The sequence below is a fragment of the Ursus americanus genome, chromosome 14, assembly GCF_024610735.1.
Source record: "Ursus americanus isolate L20-20 chromosome 14, mUrsAme1.1.p, whole genome shotgun sequence".
NCBI classification, from domain to species: domain Eukaryota; kingdom Metazoa; phylum Chordata; class Mammalia; order Carnivora; family Ursidae; genus Ursus; species Ursus americanus.
In genome coordinates, this window is record NC_142140.1 from 7,532,091 (window position 1) to 7,547,743 (window position 15,653).

General features: G+C 45.7%; 1 protein-coding gene across 2 annotated transcripts in view; it reads left to right on the plus strand.

Annotated features, from left to right (window-relative positions):
- ATP2B2 (ATPase plasma membrane Ca2+ transporting 2) overlaps nucleotides 1-15,653 on the plus strand; it is a 365,851-nt gene that overhangs the window by 16,116 nt on the left and 334,082 nt on the right. The window contains exon 1 of one of the 2 annotated variants that reach the window (XM_087866780.1): nucleotides 12,357-14,262. The exons of the other annotated variant lie outside the window; for it this stretch is intronic. The gene's annotated coding sequence lies outside the window, so the exon portion shown is untranslated. Of the gene's footprint in view, nucleotides 1-12,356; nucleotides 14,263-15,653 lie in introns of those variants that run through there. 2 annotated transcript variants of the gene reach the window in all.

A 15,653-nucleotide genomic window follows, 5' to 3' on the forward strand; every position in this document is an offset into this window, starting at 1 on the left:
TACTGTATGTCCAGTGCTGTACGAGGTATCTGGGCTTCACCAGTGAGTACAGAGTTACTTAATATGTGATTATGGATTGAATTTTAAAAACTTGGTTCAAAAGCTTTTCTAAAATGGGTTTGGACATATTTTAATTCAATCCAGGTGAGAATTATCAGACCATGACCTTTCCCATAATGAAGTGAAGGACTTTCCTCTAGAAGTTGATTTTGTGGTCTTTCTCTCTCTACAGCACTGCTGTAAGCAGGGGGACCCTGGGCCTCATCGAGGCCACATCTCTGTCTCTGGGGGTGGTTCTAAGGAAAGTTGTATGCATCTACCTCACACACTTAATCATCAAAAGGGAGGGAATGTGAAGTTGCCTAACAGATTGAGTGACTAGAGCAAGTAACAAACTTCAGAAGGCTCAGTTTCCTATAAAATCGAAAGAGTAGTACGTTTTGAGATTGAGAGATGATGATACATTTCTGTGTCTATTTATATCTATCCATCCATCCATCCATCCATCCATCCATCCATCTTTCTATCCATCCATCCATCCATCCATCCACCCATCCCTCTTTTAGTTTATACTGGTACAAGTGAGTGCTTAGCAAGTGTCAGCTGTTAAGAGGATGATAGTACAATGTTCCACAGTAACAGTGGCTCACCCTGTGGATTGGATGTTGAGCCTTCTATTCATCTTTTTTTTTATTATGTTATGTTAGTCTCCATACAGTATATCATTAGGTTTTGATGTAGTGTTCCATGATTCATTGTTTGCATATAAAACCCAGGGCTCCATGCAATACGTGCCCTCCTTAATACCCATCACTGGGCTAGCCCATTCCCCCACCCCCTTCCCTCTGAAACCCTCAGTTTGTTTCCCAGAGTCCATAGTCTCTCGTGGTTTTTCTCCCCCTCTGATTCCACCCCCCTTCGTTTTTCCCTTCTCCTAATGTCCCCCATGCTATTCCTTATGTTCCACGTGTAAGTGAAACCATATGATAATTGTCTTTCTCTGCTAGACTTCTTTCACTTATCATAATCCCCTCCAGTTCCATCTATGTCAATGCAAATGGTGGGTGTTCATCCTTTCTGATGGCTGAGTAATATTCCATTGTATATATGGACCACATCTTCTTTATCCATTCATCTGTTGAAGGGCATCTCGGCTCCTTCTACAGTTTGGCTATTGTGGACAATGCTGCTATGAACATTGGGGTGTATGTGCCCCTTCTTTTCACTACATCTGTATCTTTGAGGTAAATACTTAGTGCAATTGCTGGGTCATAGGGTAGCTCTATTCTTAACATTGATCTTAAAGGAAACTCATTTAAGAATCAGGAGTGTATCCTCTTTTGTGTCAATCTCAGATGGTGAACAAAGTCATAGCTGAGACTTAGCTCCCTCCCCGTACGTTTTCTGCTTTGCCCTTTGTTTTTTTTTATTATGTTATGTTAATCACCGTACAGTACATCCTTAGTTTTTGATATAGTGTTCCATGCTTCATTGTTTGCGTATAACACCCAGTGCTCCATGCAATACGTGCCCTCCTTAATGAAAATGAAGACTCGTATTCTTTTGACATGAACATCATTTTTGCAGTTTGTACAGAGCTTTGTTTCTGCTCTGCAGCGTGGGGACAGAATCCTCTGTACGTGGGGGTGGAGGGTGAAGGAATGGATTGGTGTGTATGGGTGGGTGGTTGGCCTCCCCTCCATTCAGTTTTGATCTCTGCTGATCTCTGGGACTGGCCTTCTGCTCTCACTAGGATGCTCTTCCTTCTGTTTGTCCCACCCGCCCTGAGCACCTGCTCTGTTGAGCATCTGGGTCCTGCCCACGCAAAGCCCACCACTGGGTGGAGGTTGTGCAGTAAATACCTTAAAAGCAAGGCAGAGTGTGACAAATAAGGCAGGGCACTAATATCCACCAGGCTCCCTCCATGTGCAGAGTACATCATCTTAGTGGTTTCCCGGCAACTGCATGAGAGTGCTGGTCCACAGCAGGGTTCTCTGGTCTGAGGCAAGAAGGGGGACAGTGGGGAGCTTTCCATAAAACTAAAGAGAAAGGAGGCCTTTTGTCCTGAGATTGCGACTTTCCTACTCTTTCTGTGCCAAAATGGCCTTTCTTCTATGATGCTGAGGCCAGAAGGACATTTTTTAATGTTTGTTATTTGGAACACTAGATTGATTCGTCTAATGGTTTTTTCCTTTGTTGGATTGGTTGGTTTTGTTTTGCTTTTTAATTTTACTGGCCCAGGCCATCCTTCAGTCTGGGAAATCTTTTTTATCACTGAGTTATCTTATTTTGGAAAGGGTTTATCTTATTTAATGTTACTAAGAATTCTGTGAAATAGACATTACTGTTGGCATTGCACAGATGAGAAAATTGAGGTGCAGAGAGGTGGCTCCCCCTGAGTTCATAATGGCAGAGGCCAGTCTCAATCCTAGTCCTGACTCATGCCAAATCCCTGCTTTTCCTCCCACCCCAGCCCAGGGCTACTCCAAGAGAAGCTCAGGGTGATAGACCTAGTAGAATATACTGAGATGTGCACTAGATAACTCAAGGCTTTGTTTTCAATGCTAACCAATGTGTAGATGGTCTTGGATCTCCAAACCTGATATTCCCATGCAGCCCAAAGTGGATCCTCTCTATTAGTCATGGACCTGTCCTCCTTCCCTGCCCCTCATACAAGGTAATGGCAGCGTGAGTGTGGCCTAGGCAGTTTCCACATCAGTACAGTGAAGGGAAAGACTCCCATGATCCCTTCCCTTTGCCTTTTTCAATTGAAGACCACACAGACACTTTCTGAGCTGCATCCCCTTTTCTCCTCACTGCATTTCCATCCTCAGTCAAGTCAGGGTTTCCATCTTGACCATCCAATGCCCAGGATAAATTAATGGCCTGCATTTTGGTGAGTAAGCACTTTGCAGATTTTGTAAAATGACTTTGCTGGTTTGGCTGCTTCTGCTGGCCAACCATAGGTGACCTGGCAAGCGATAAATCATGCTGGTATGCAAGTCTATTTGCCTTAACTCTGTCCCCCTCTGAGAGTGAATTTTCTGTCTCTGGTGGCTCTGTTGGAAGACTCAGGTCATTTAGCATAAACCATCAAGGACAAATTTATAGCTAAGTGGACTCAGACTATTTTCTGAATAAAATGTTTTCCCTTCTGATCTTTAACAGTAGGAATTTGAGGACAAAGGACATACAGGAAGATATCAATGAACAGTAAGACATGCCCATTATTCTAGATTTGGGCTTTCAAGTCAACATTCTGTTGATGGCAGGTGGGCTAGGGGCAGGTGCCACACCTGGGGATTGGGGTGCCCTTCCCAGAATCAGCCACCAAGGCTGTGGCTAGAGATCCACAGAGAATGGCTGACATCTGGCAGCAGGGACAAGCCCTCATTGTTTTCTAGAACTTCACATATCTTGTCTTCTGGGTATTCCTGATAACCCTACGAGGTGGATCAGTGTGCTCTGGACTCCCTCACAATTGGAGAAACAGAGGCTGGAAGAGGAAAGAGGGAAAACACCTGACACCTTCCTCACAGGGGTTGTGGTGAGAATTTAATGAATATCTGACGGGAATAATGATGGTGAATATATATCTGGGCATGTGTGTATATAAAGCTTAACAAGTGCCTGGAACAGAGGATGTATTCCATAAATACTGGCAGTTGACCATTATTAATATTTCTGAAGCCACATAACTAATAACCGGCAGATGTCTTGAGTCCCGGTGACCCTTTTAATCTTCATCATTTTATCACGTAATTCTTTGTTTTTTCACTAAGACTGAAAAGTCTCATTAGAGCAAATTTCCTCTAAAGCTGTTCCCAGAAGACTCTAAAACTGAAGAAAAGCGTTGACCTGAAATGCCATTGGAAAAGCATCTTCTATTTCATTCATTCTGGAGCAGAGGCAGTAAGGCACTCTTTAGCCCACCAAGAGAACACAAGTCAAAAATACTTGAGTACGTGGTATGCACCACATACCGTGCTAAGCGTTTTAGGACTTGTCCTCCTTGATCCTCAACAGCAACACTTTGAGGAAGGTATTTGTATTGTTCCCATTTCACAGGTGAGGAGATTGGGGTTAATCATCAACCCAAGGCCACCAGGAAGAGGCAGAACAGACTCCCCTAACCCACGCTCTTTATTTCCTGTGGCTTATGTGTATTCGGAAGCCTTCCATGTGGAAGCAGCGTCCCTCTACCACCACTTTGGGCCATGCATAAGAGAGGTCAGCCTCGCCCCCAGATTCTCAGTGCCCTCTGTGCTTTTAGAAGACAGGGCTCCAGCCCTCGCAGCCGTGCCTCTCTACCATCCCAGGCTCCTGTTTGGGCCACATTCTCTGCACCTGGGAAACGAATGTTGTAGGTGGCATGGGCACCACACAGCACTCCCACCCCAGTGTTCCAGAACAAATCCCCGTGAATTGCACCTAACTTCCTTTGTTCTTAGTTTTATTTTTCAGAGGACAGAGAAAGTACTGTTTAGGAAATGGCCTCAGTTTCCTTATCTGTGAAATAGGGATACTGGGGAGGTTTACTGAGAATGTGGCAAGCACAGTGCCGGGCACCATCAGGGGTGCTTAGTTAATAATCGGAGGAAACCAGGTAGAGAGTTTGACTGGTCTGTTGGTGCTTTTCTGTGGAGAACAGTATGTGCCAGACTGCCTTTTATCAGACAGGCATTGACCTCTCTCTCTGCTTACACAGATTTAAGTTCCCATCCCACATGGTTCAAATGGGGCCAACCACAAGGTTCTGGGTCAGTAGGAATCAAAATGGAGGAGAGGAAGATGAGGGACAGAGGAAGTCAGAACAGACAGATTTAGTATTTTTTTTTAAGATTTTATTTATTTATTTGACAGAGAGAGAGACAGCCAGCGAGAGAGGGAACACAAGCAGGGGGAGTGGGAGAGGAAGAAGCAGGCTCCCAGCGGAGGAGCCTGATGTGGGTCTCGATCCCAGGACTCTGGGATCACGCCCTGAGCCGAAGGTAGATGCTTAATGACTGAGTCCACCCAGGCGTCCCAGATTTAGTATTTTACAGTTTAGCCATGAGAGGAGAATGAGTGGCTTGTTAAAACAAAGTCACCCCTGCTCAAAATGGATCTGTTTGAAGGTTGTCCTTTAGTGTGTTTGGATAAAAAGTCCAGATGTCATACAAAAAGTAATTTAGGGGCACCTGGGTAGCTCAATTGGTTAAGCATCTGCCTTCAGCTCAGGTCGTGATCCTGGGGTCCTGGGCTCGAGCCCCACATTGGGCTCCCTGCTCAGCGGGGAGTGTGTTTCTCCCTCTGCCTGCCGCTCCCCCTGCTTGTGCGCTCTCTCTCAAATACATAAAATCTTTTTAAAAAATTTAGTTTTAGAAAAATTTAGTTTTGTACTGGGGCTTAGAAAACAAATTAGTGAAGAATGGAACTAGAATTCTAGTTGCCAAAGATTTGTCGGTCATAAACTTTCACACGGAGATCCCCACTGCTGTCATGCATGTACGCATTCCTGTGTGTGTTTGCTTATGCACACGTCCACCATTAGACCATAGGGCACCTTTGTGCACATTAGGAAAAGGCGCCCCCTCTGAGCAGAAGCAGCCCCAGTGCACACTGTTAGGTAAGCAGACAGTGGGCTGGACGTGAACCCTATTCGCCCTCTCGGGTTTGTGTGGCTCTAAACAGAGGTGAATGTGGCCACACATAGACTTTCTCTCTCTCAGGAGGGTAAGGATGCCTTTAGCTGAGGTCTGGCAATCTCACTGTGAAGTGGAGACACCTCAGCTAGAGTCTCCATGGGATGCGTGGAAGTACTTGCTTTCCAAGAGTCATTTCTACAAAACCCACAGCTGTGCTCTGCTTGCTCAGCCACCTTCTTGGAGATAATCTGCTTTGTTCTGTGCCTCTTCACCACCCGTCTGGCCCTGGCAAGCACACTTACTGGTCTGACTCCACAGGACAGATTTTAGTCCTTCAACTGGGTACCTGCTTTCACTGGAAAGCAAGCTTTGGTCCTTGCCATTTATAAAGCATTTCATTTGATCCTTGCAGCAACCCTGAGCATTAGATGGTAGGGAATTAATATACCCATTTTAAAGATGAGAAGATGGGCTCTAAGAGAGAAACCTTAGAGAAGCAGAACATCATGGGTGATCTGGATTTAGAGAGTGTTCCCTGGTCTTGAATGATTCTTAGCCTCTGGTAAATTCCCTCAGAAGTGTGAACCCTCACGAACTCTCAGGCTTAACTTCCCTTCCCCTTTCCCCTCTGACCTCAACTCCCATGCTGACTGTCTTCCAGAATGAACTCACAACAGCAGAAATTCAACCATCATCTTGATTTTGTCATTGTCCCAAGTAAAATGGCCATTTAGTTGGCAATGATGACTATTGGAACTTGTTTCCACACACTTCATTAGCTTTCATTGCTAGTGTGATCCCTGCTGTGGTTATGATTACCACAGACCTACTCCTAAGAGCTGAACTTGGACCCAGACACGGTGGACACTTCTCTTTAAAAATTGCCCTCAGCGCCCGGGTCCCATTACCCCAAATATCTTAAGAAGATAAATCTACATCCTAATTTTCATTTAGGCAGATAGTGTATCAGTGCCAGACCCAAAGTGGGTACTAAATAGATCATTGTTGCATGAGACAATTAATTGATGAGTCCTTTGAGGGTGGTATTTAATAGAAGTCTTTCAGTTGCCAGTGGCCAAATAGCAGCACAAATTAGTTTAAACTAAAAATGAATGTATTGACTTACACAACTGCAAAGCACAGGGGTGGGGGCATCAGGCACAGCTGAATCAAGAGGCTCAAATCCTATTATGAGGGCTCAGTTTTCCTTTCGTCTCTCAGCTCCACTTCCAGTGTTGGCTTCATTCTCAGGGGTTTGCTCCTCATGGGAGATCAGATGGCCACCAGCGGTTCTGGGCGGATGTGGTTCTCACAGTAAGTTCACAAACTTATACAAAGAACAGTCTTCTCCCATCCCTGTGCAGAAAGCAAATCTCATGCATGAACTGGGATTGGCCCAGCTTGGGTCATGTGCCTTCTTCTTAGACCAATCGCTGTGGACAGAAGGATGAGCTGCCTTGATTGGCCAGGGAAGGTGCAGGATTGACAGCTTTCACCCAAGCCCCATGGGATAGGGAAGACACCAGTCTGTGCTGGAGATCGGGGCATGGCCGACAGTAGATATTCACTGCAAGGGCGGGGAGGTTTTGAAAAGGGCACAATGTCAGTGGGACAGTCTAATAAAGATTATAAATCAAGTGATAAGGCCTTGGGTCAAAATGAGAAATAAAGTAGGGAGACCTATTTGCTTGGCTGATTCACCACCAACCTTGAAACGGATGTTGGCAGTGATGTTCTCAGTGGTCGCAGCCCAGAAGGAACCAGTCGCGTGCTCCTCCTGGGGACTGTTCTGAGGGGCAGAGAATCTTGAGTTTGGCCTATTATTCAATCACGTCATCGCCTCACTGCTTGAAGAAGTGTGCAGGGCCATGCAATCAGCTCTTCAACACTGACACCCATTCCCATCTTCCAGGGACGTTTTCTACTATTATAATTCAGGAGTGCTGTCTTACCTCGTGTTCCCTGCCTGAACCTTTTTCTCTGACTCACCCTAGAGATTGCAAAATGTGGTTACAAGCACATGTCCTGCAACCACACAAACCTGGGTTCTAATCCCAGAACTACCCCTTAGTGGATCAACTTATCTGAGCCTCAGTTTTCTCATCTATGAAATGAACCCAATAAAGGTACCTATTTGGCAAGGATTCTGTGAAGGTCAAATGAGATAATGGAGGTGAAGTGCACACAGCCAAGACTCACTGGGTATCTCTATGATCATTCATTTTGTACCCCCATCTTTTAGCGTATCAAGTTCCACAGAGAGAGCTAACATGTGCACAGCACATAGTAATCCACGGTCTGCACGCTACAGTCTATGAACCGTGCACATACGAAGAACGGGTCCATCTCCCACTCCAGTCCTCATTTCAGTTGCAGAGGTGCTTCCTGCCAGGTACCCTGTGGTTGTCCTGTCAGAAGCCATTGGGCTCACAGACTGACCCATGAAGACTTCTCCCTGAGTCCTTCTTTAGCCAGGCCAGACTACATATGGAGGATTCTGGAATTTCTTGTTTCTTGTGTTTATTCACCTAAATCCCCCACTGGGCCCTGCTTCTGCCCTGGTCAGAAGTCCTTGTACGGAGAGTCCACAGGGACACTCTCCACCCCGTCCAGGTCTGTCCTCTTCACAAACTTTCATGCAGCTGCCCTGTCTTCCCAGAAAGCTCTCAGGTTTTGAATATTAACTTAAAATTTAGGCTGAATTTACTAAGCATTTCCCATGGTGCTTTGTAAACACTTTACATCTATTGACTTATTTAATTACCATGACTGCCCTACTAGGTAGATACCGTTGTTATCGTCATTTTATAGGCAAAGAAACTGAGGCACAGGGAGTTTAAGTAACTTACCTGAGGTCACACAGCCAGTTAATGGGGAAGCTGGAATTTGAACCCAAGTCTCTCTGCCCCCAAACCCATGTTCTCGACCAGTATCTGTTTCTGCACCTCTCTGATTCACACGTCCTGTCTTTGCTTTTAATCTTGGTGCACTCCCTACCTTCTGAGGTAACACCAGCGTTTACGTGGAATTCCATGCTCAGAACTTGCTGTCAGATGCAGGGCAAAGAGGAATTCAGACCTGGTAGTGGAGGCAGATGGAAAATCCTTCATGGCAGACATTTGTAAGGTGAGGATGGGAACCTCATACTGCTGAGATCCCTTTCCATCAGTCACTGTTCGTTGTAGAATCCGTGTGACTTGTGAAAGGACAGAGATATGGATGTAGAGTCCTGATGAACTCCTGCTCATTTCTCATGACCCAGCATCACTGCCCTCTCTTCCAGGAAGCCTTCTATGACTGCCTCAGGCATTTCTGAACACCTTACATTGCCAATCATCCGCTCATCTAATAAACACGTTTTGAGCACCTATTGTGTGCCTGGAGATGATAAATTCTCCATACTAAACTGCAAACTCTCAAAGGCAAGGACCAGATTAGCAGAATAGTTAAATTTGCAGGCTTTGAAGCCAGACTGTGTTTGGATCCTGGTTCCTCCATTTACTAGCAGTATGACTTTGGGCAAATTCCTGAACCTTGTTAAGCCTCAGCTTCCCCCTCTGTTAAATCAGCATAAAAATAGCACCTGCCTCTCAGGATATGGTTGTAAAGAATATGTGAACTAATATATCTAAATATGGTAGGTGCCTAATAATCGTTGCCAGGTAACAGGTGCTTAATAAACGTTACTAGTTGTTATTTAGGCTGTTCTTGTATTTGTATCTTGAGGACCAAGCACAGTGGCTGCACCCAGCATGTGCCCCATGAATATTTGTGTGAACAGGACAGTGAGTGAGTAAGTTGGGCATGTCACTGTTTTGCACATGAATCTCCCTGTATGTGAAATCGGGACACACCTCCCTCCCAAAGTGTGAGGATTAGCGGGGGTGCTCCACTTTAGATGGCAAAGTGGAGGCTCCAAAAGGGTCCGTGATCTCCCTCAGGGCTGCAAAGCAGGTTGGTGGCTGGAGATAGGATGTCTGTGGTGTCAGAGGATTTTCAAGGTTTTATTTTTAAGTTGCCCTGTGTCTCAGTTTTGTCATCTGTAAAGTGGGCGTGTCAATAGTACCTGCCTCATAGGGTTGTGGGAGGAGAAAATGGGATACTACTTGGAAGGTACTTGGAACAGGGCCTGGCACACCAGTTTTATGTAATTGTTAGTCATCAATATTGTTTCAATAAAAAATAGGATCATATTTAACATCCTATCTTATAACCTTTCTTCATATCACATATCTTTCCTTGCCAGTAAATATTATGTCAGCCACAACATAATATAAAATGGCTAAATCAGGGGTGCCTGGGTGGCTCAGTCATTAAGCATCTGCCTTCGGCTCAGGTCATGATCCCAGGGTCCTGGGATCGAGCCCCGCATCGGGCTCTGTGCTCAGCGGGAAGCCTGCTTTTCCCTCTCCTGCTCCCCCTGCTTGTGTTCCCTCTCTCGCTGTCTCTCTCCCTGTCAAATAAATAAATAAAATCTTTTAAAAATTTAAAAAAATAAAATGGCTAAATCATGAAACCAATAATAAATGTTAATTGAATTTAAATAAAAAAATATTTTAAAAAATGATTAAATCACCTTCCACCTAAATACGAAATAATGTATTTAAGCAATCCTTTATTTTGGACCTAGACAGCTTTTCGTTCTTTAACTGTTATAACTAACACTGTAGGGAACTGCCTTGCTGCTAGGTCTTTGTGCACATCCTTACTCCTCTTTCCCGTAGAATGGCTTTCTAGAAGTGAGATCCATGGGCCAAAGGCCATTCAGCTCTTTGGAGAAATCCTTATGGCCCTTCTACTGAGTGCCAGGCATGTGGAGTCAAACTGACCTCCAGAGACACTTTGCCACTAGTTTACTCCTCACCAGGAGCGTGAGCGTGGTTCCATCCCCCATGCTCCCACCCCGTCACACAGGGGATCAGTGTTTAAACGTGCTGCCTGAAGGTGAGCGAGACGCAGCTGCCCATTGGGAGCACAGAGATATTCCCATGGGTGTGACAGCAGCTTGCATCAGCCATCTGCTACTGTCCCACTCAGCAGAGGGTCTGAGGCTAGACCATTGGGGGTGGCCAAGGGCTCCCTACGGTTATGTGGCACCCGTCCCTGGCAGCAAAAGTGACTGGGACCCATAAGGGGAAGCTGGCCTAGGTCCAAGGAAAAAACAAGATCCAGAGACCAAGGCCTGATTCCCTCCTTCTCTCCCTCCTTTCTTTCCCCCCTCCTTCTTTACTCTGTCCTTCCTTTCCTCTTTCTTCATTGAGCTTAGAAAGCACCAGATCCTGCACTAAGTGTTCAATAAGCCAGAAAAATGAAACACACACAATCTCTGCCCTCATGGAACTAATGGAAGAGATGAATAGAAAATGGATAAAATTCATAAATATATCTTGGCAAATTGTGATCACGGTTATGATCACATGGCTATGGGAGAAAATGACTAGAAACTGACATTCACCGTGGTTATCAGGGAAGACCTCTCTGAGTAAGTGGCATTTACACCAAGTCCTAAAAGATGCGCACATGATCACTAGGCAAAGAGTGGGGGGTGGGCATTTCAAGCAGAGAGCTCAGTGTGTGCAAAGGCCCTGACGTTGGAATTGAGAGGAGGTCACTGTGGCTGGAGGGTACCGGGTGCAGTGCTAGTGAATGAAGAGAGAGGCGGGGCAGATCACCAAGGCCTGGCAGTTCTGAACAGCAAATCCAGAGGCTGATTGGAATGGGTGGCCCAGTTCAGGGCCAAGGCCAAGATTTGAGTAGCGTAAAGTCAGTGTTAGTGAAAGTAGGCCAGAGCCAGATCATCAGGAATCCTGGGCCATGCCTGGACCCCTAGCATTATTTGCTGCTGGACTTATGAGCAAGGAGGTACTCAGTGAATGGCAGGCCAGGCCAGCTTAGAGGGCTAGTGCCAGACCCTCCGATTTGTTGAAAACATACATGGCCTGATTCACTCTTCATTCCTCTGAAAATAATAAATCAATAATCATATATGTGTGAACCACAGATATATGTAGTAACACTGTTGAATCTCACAAAGACAACATTGAGTGAAAGAAAGCCAACCCCAAAAGGAACTTGCTGAACGATCCCATTCATGTGAAGGTCAAAAACAGGCAGAACTAATCTGTGATGACAGAACTCGCAGGCGGACCGGGAGGGGCGTGAGGGGGACTCCTGGGAGGCTGGTCCTTTCTGTGTTTTGGCCCAGGGGCTGGACACACAGATGCATTCATTCGGTTTGTGAAGGTGCAGGCTCTGGTCACTTATCTGTATCTGTGAGACTCCAATAAAATATTTACTACAATTAAATCCTATTTCCCTCAATATCACCTGCCTAGAATGGTTAATATGAAACTAAATCATGAGAAACAAACACTAAGACAAATCCGAAGTAAGGGATTTCTCCTAAATGTCAATATTGCAAGAAAGAAAACGTCTGGAGAACTGTTCTAAATTAAAGTGGACTAAAGCAACATGACAACAAACATAATGCATGATCTTGGGTAGAAAAAGGAGTTGTAAGGATATGGAGACAACTGGATAAATTTGAACACAGGCTGTGGATTAGATGTACGGTGTCCATGTTGAATTTCCTCGGTGCGAGGATGTCTCTGTTCTTAGGAGATTCCCACTCAAGTACTTCGGATTGAAATGGACCAATGTCTCAGTGAAGGGGAAAGGGAGGGAGATGGGGAGGAAGGAGCACAAAAGGGGTAAAACGTTAACAATTAGTGAATTTAAGTGAAAAGTAGGTAAACGCACACATTATTCTTGCAAATCTTCTGTAGGATGAAATTTTTCAAAATAAAAGCTTGGGAAATAAAATAAAGAAAAAACACTATTTTCTATTTAAAAAAAAACCTAGCACTTATGAAGTTACATCTGTGTGTCCCTTGTCTGTTTGGCATTTAATATGCATTATATATAATCTCATGAGTCAGGTCTTTATAAGTAAATAAAAATCCAACCAAATAACTGAAGTGGATATTTATTTGTCCACATATCCAAACAATCCAGGGATACCTAGTTTCAGGTCAGGCTTGATCAAGGACCTAAAATGTGTGACCCACTTTCCCTCTTTTTTTCTGCTCTGCTTTTTCTGGTTTGCCTTCATTTTAAGACACATTCTCCCCTACTGAGCATTTGATGACTGCCAGGACCAAACGGGGCAGAGGGTAGATTCCCCGAAGCGAGGAGGGAGAGGATGCTGAAAAGCCCTCCCCCACCCCCTCATATGGCTTCCACACTTGCATGTAATCATGAAGCGAATGGTTTTCCCCTTGTGTATATCAGGAACCCATGACTCAGGCTGTGCAGTTTGTCCAAGTCTTACCACGAGGACACGAAAGCTGGAATTTGAACCTGGATCTGCCTGTGTCCAACGCCTATGCTTGCCTCTGTTTTATACAACCGACTCTCGTGTTTCTAAAGTCTGGGAAGATGGCAGGGAAAAGCACACCTGAACTTCTCCCCAACACCATCACTTCTGTAGGGTCTCTCCTAGTCTGTCTGCATCTCCAAAGGCATTTTTTCTTTTCTTTTCAAGAAAAGCATACTGAAATTAGATGTTGATATGAGAGTCTCTGAAGACCCCTGAGCTACCAGGATACACTCCACTTGGGAGCACCTAGGGTCAGGTTAACCCTTTCCAGGGCAGGGGTCTGGATCTGCCCTCACCATTTGGTAAATCGAGTCTGTTCAGGCATTTGACATGTACTTGGAAAAGAAAATCAGTGGTCATGGAATTAATAGGGAGCCCTGCATGCTCCAACTTAACCTGTATTGGCAATTGCAACATACCTTAACCCTCACGACTTTCCTAAAGGTGGACATGACCACCCATATTTTTCAAAGGAGAAAACATACTCTCTGAGAGGAGAAATGACCAGCCCGGGCCACCACCTAGCATGTGGCCAAGGCAGGAGCCAAGCCACACCCTGTGACCACTCTGTGCATCAGGGCCTTGAACTTCCACCAGGCCTTCCCTGAATAATCCCAGGAGCGTCCTTCCCCCACCCAGCTGAGAACTCTGGGGATTTCGGTGTCAATTCCACCTGGGGTTATAAGAGCTTGAATCAAAGGCCACACTTTTGGAGAAAGCCCTGCAGCTTTGCTTCAGCCCAGGCACTTTCTGTCATGGGCTGGGATCCCTGCTAATAAAAACGAGTGTCATTTTACAGTGCTTTCTATAAATCTGTTAGTGACCTTTAATAAAAATTTATGACCCTAATAATCCTGTTCTGCACACCCTGGTCATATCGTCACTCCCTGGCTAGGTAATCTGCAAACCTTTAAAATTTAGCGACTGTGCCTGGGCCTGCGCCAGGGGTCCTGCTCCAAGTGATGGGAATGGCAATGAATAATGATTAATCCAAACCGCCCTGTGCCGAATGCAAAGCTGTTTTCTTGACGCAGGCCATTGGGCCGGGAATCCTAGAAAGAGCAGGAACTGGAAGACACCTGGGCTTTCCAGAGAGCCCATTAAAGCAGTCCTTAACCCAACTTAGCCCCACCTGCCTGACCTTTTCCGCCGGCGTCTTTCTCTTCCTCCACGTCATCAGAGCAAGAAGCCAAAAATAGAACGTGCCTGGTACACATCCCGCTGTTGTGAACAAAATCAAGGGCCTCTTCTGAAGCCGTGAGTTTGTAGCTGCTTTGCTTACAGGGCTGGACACTGGAGCGCCAGGAGGCTGGGGAAGCTGGGGTTGACCTGGGGTTTCAGAGCTTGTTTGTTCATGGGTCTCAGCAGAAACCCTGGCCTGTGATTGAACCAGTGGGGGCTTGTGATCTCAAAGGATTGCGGGAAGGTTGCAGGCCCCAAACACCGTATCGAATGTTTGCTTGGCTGTCGCGTTGCGTAAAATCACTCTCTAACAGGCAAATACGGACCATTGCACAGAGTACAGTGTACCTTAGGGTCCCCTCCCCACAGAGCATACAGCGGGGAGTCCCAATGACTTGCCTTTCTCCAAGACTCGAGCTTCATGGGGATAGTGCTTCACGGGGACTCTGGGGGACGTGTTTTCCTCCCGGGAAGGGGCTGCTGCAAGGCCACCAGCGTCCTTGGGTCTCCCAGTTGCTAAGCAGACCAGTGTATTCACCTCTTCACCCTACACTACGCTAGGCAGTTTGGGAGCTTTACTACCACTTTTCCTAGTTTGAAAGGGTCATTTGTAAGTCACACTGGCAACTGCCCCAGGCTTTTCCTTTCTTTTTTTTTTTTAATTTTATTTAAATTCAATTAATTAACATCTAGTGTATTACTAGTTTCAGAGGTAGAGTTTAGTGATTCATCAGCTGCGTATAATACCCAGTGCTCGATCCATCAAGTACCCCCCTTAATGCCCATCACCCAGTTATCCCATCCCCCCACCCTTCTCCCCTCCAGCAACCCTCAGTTTGTTCCCTGTAGTTAGGAGTCTCTTATGGTTTGTCTTCGTCTCTGATTTGGTCTTATTTTATTTTTCCCTCCCATCCCCTATGATCCTCAGTTTTGTTTCTTAAATTCCACATAGTGAAATCATATAATTGTTTTTCTCTGATTGACTTATTTCACTTAGCATAATACCCTCTAGTTCCTTTCTTTTGCAGAGGAGGGAGCAGGGAGTCTGGGATTCCAGACTGTCCAGACACAAAGAGACTGCAGACGGCTAGCTCCGTGCTGCTCAGAGTGTGGCCCCCCATCCAGCAGCATCAGCATCACCTGGAGCTTTCCATAAATGCACAATCTCTGATGGGGTTTCCTGGGACTCGGCCTAGCCTGCGGTATATTTTGGAAACTGAGGCACAGAGAGGGCCCCAAATCACACAACAAGTCAGCATCTGAACTGAAGCCAACTCCTGGGACCCCTGGCTTTCTGCCTGTCTCCTGCCCTACACGACCTTCTTTATTTCAAGCCTGCATTCCGACTGTGCTTTCTGCCTGGAGAACACGAGGTATCCTGAATTCTCTGAGTGTCTCTAGGGCAGCATACTTCAGGTCAGCCTTCAGGTCATACCTCTTGCCCAGAGGCTAGCTCTTTTCAGATG